Here is a 3,075-nt window from a genome sequence, read left to right as displayed (position 1 = left end):
TCGCGCCAGTGTTTGACAACCGCTCGGTGAAGTAAGGACCCCTGGCATGTAACAAGAACATGTCTGGTTTTCAGCAGAGGGATTTGTAAACAGTTATGTGATTGGGTTGAAAGTGATTTGTTTTTATTATGTATAGAACAGACTATTCCGTCTCAATTTGGAAAAAAAATACGTGTCCTATAAAATTTTTATAAAAAGATATTAATGATACAGAGACTTTAAAATTTGCATTTTAGTTTCGCGAAATTTAGTCTGTGAATGTAAATATATTTATTTGCTCTAAGAACTATGTCTAATTTGAGTTCTTATATTCAGTCAATACTGGATATTTTATCTAGGATATAATACAACGATAAAACAGAATAAGTGTGTATAGACGGCGCAGAAAGTGAAATTGATGAGAGGACAGGTGCAAGAATGTCACTGAGAAGCATTGTGTTACACGGTGGACACGTGCAAAATAGAATTGGGCAAAATAACTGGCTTTTTCCCAGATAACTAAGCTGGAATGATCTAATAATATCAGAAATATTGGCAATGAAACCTTGGACATGCTAGATTGATGAATTTGGGTACGTTTTTCTTTAATTAACTGAGATGAACCGCTGATAAAGAACGTGTGTTTGACAACACCGCCCCCGCTATATTGTGTTAAGTTCGTAAGCTTTATACTGAATTTTTTAAAATTCCGTAACAGATGTGTCAATAAGAAAAACAATGACTATAACAACAACAACGACAAATACATTTACATCTGTTTTAAATAGCAATTGGTAGTTGGCAAGTTTCTTACAAAGTACATCGCGGCAAGCTAATAGGGAATACTGAAGGGGAAATATTATAAATTAATGTAATTGCTACAGGCAGAAGTACACCTACCTATTTAATCAATACGCCTTTACCACAGTATATTCATTGGCGACTATTGTCGCCATTATCGCCTATTAATGCAAAGCAGAGAAAACTTGTGGACTTAGACAGTAACGTCCAGTTCCTTCTGACCTCGACTCCGTGCGAAGCCAATACATTTGATGGCAATGCACGTACATTTTGGGGCAGGTCTGATGATTTGAGGTTCGAAATTGTAAAGGAGGGTACGCCTGAGAACGTGAGATCTGACAGTTGCAATCGAACCACGTATCCAGTATCCAAGAGATCGATTAGTTCGCCTACTGAGAGTCTGCTCGAGACTATAGATACCCTCATTACAGAGAAGTTCGAAAAATTAGGCACAACCACGGACCATTTGTTAAGAGAAAGATCGGTCGGGAGCCGCAGTGAGATAAACAATGGAAAAGAGACGTCAGGCTCACATTTAAACAAGGGAGGTGACACTTGAAAGACAGATTAGTTATTCTCTGTCTCTAATTCGAACTAAGGCAATAGTTAAAGAAAACACTTACTATGGTTCTCAACCTTTTCTTGAATATATGACACATTTTAAACACTGCGCTATGATTAATGGTTGGAGTGAAACTGAAAAGGGATTGCGCTTAGCTGCGTCTTTAAAGAAAGATGCTTTCCGTGTCTTAACATATCTCCAAGTGTAGCCCTCTCAAGTCGAATTTGAGAAACTGAAAGCTTCCTTGGAAGCTCGCTTTGCGCCCCGCAACCAGGATCATTACTACAAGGTACTGCTTCGAATCTGTTTCAGGAGAAGGGGCGAAACACTCCCTGGATAAGGTCAAACGATACAAAGACTGCCCACCTGATATTCGCGATAGGTTTGTAAAAGATCATTTCTTAGAGGCGGTACAAGATGTAAACCTGAAGCTCGAAATTTGGCATCATCGCCCTAGGAGTTTGCAAGAAGACATCATCGTAGGTGTGGAATGGGAGGCGTTCCTGCGTTCTGGTGTAAGGCAGAAGCCAGTAAGTTCTGCTAGTAGAGATTGTGAAGGGTCTGTAGACAAGTGCAAGAAGAGTACATATAAAACTGTAATCGAACAGCTTGAAGCAAAGGTAGAACAATTAGTGGAACAAAATAAGAAGTTGACTGAAGAACAGCAGGAAACATTAGATAGTTTGCACCAAGAGGAATGTAAGCAACGCGAGTCAAGGCGATCAGGGGTCCGGTGTTTGAATTGTAATAATTGGGGTCATTACCAAAGCGAATGCTCCAAGCCTTTAAACAAATACAACGAACAGTGGAGAAAAAGAGACCAACGAAAGGTGGACTCTAAAAAGATAAGCAGCACAGAAAATTCCAAGCCTGTACTTTGTCTGAAATAAGAACCGGGACTGTACAAGCAATGTCTTGTTAATGGCGTGGAGGTCGCTTTGCTAGCAGACACAGGTGCTCCTGTTTCTATTATCAGTAAGAGGCGGTATGAAGCACTATGTCGTCGAAAGCCAAAACTCAAAACTGTGGATAGCCAACTAATCAGTGCCTCCAGTAACAAAATTGAAACTTATGGTCAGGGTGAATTTTTGATTGCTTGGAAAGGCGTCAGAAGGCGATATGTTTTCGTCGTTGCTGACATTAGGCCTAACTGAATACTTGGGCTGGATTTTTCCGTCTGCATACGTGTGACATTAGTGTAACACATTGTACACTGCAAATGCAGTGACTAATGCTCCCGTGCTACTTTGCTGGGTTTTTGGGCTGTCATCGTATCACCTTGGCTGAAAACATCATTGTCCCGGCAGAGAGGGAAATTATCAGCATTAACATCTCTTTTGAAAATCTTTAATGATTTATGGATTACTGGTAATGTACCTAAGATTTGGAAAGAAGCAACATTAATACCAGTTCAAAAACCAGGTAAACATAGCGCAGATCCTGCCAACTACCGACCTATTACACTTACAAGTTGTGTGTGCAAAACGATGGAACGAAAGATTAATTCTCGGTGTGTATGGTACTTTGAAACTAACAATTTAATATCTCCTTTAAAAAGTGGCTTTCGTTATGGACAGAGCACCAGTGATCATCTGGTTAGACTGGAAACATTTACCTGCAATGCATTAATCAAGAAGGAACATTTAGTAGCAGTTTTCTTTGATTTAGAAAAGGCCTATGACACGACATGGAAGTACGGGATACTAAATGACCTGCACGATCTAGGTCTTAAA

Source organism: Sinohyriopsis cumingii, chromosome 7 (assembly GCF_028554795.1).
Source record: "Sinohyriopsis cumingii isolate HCF-2022 chromosome 7, ASM2855479v2, whole genome shotgun sequence".
In the NCBI taxonomy this organism is placed as follows: Eukaryota; Metazoa; Mollusca; class Bivalvia; order Unionida; family Unionidae; genus Sinohyriopsis; species Sinohyriopsis cumingii.
This window is presented reverse-complemented; position numbering follows the sequence as displayed.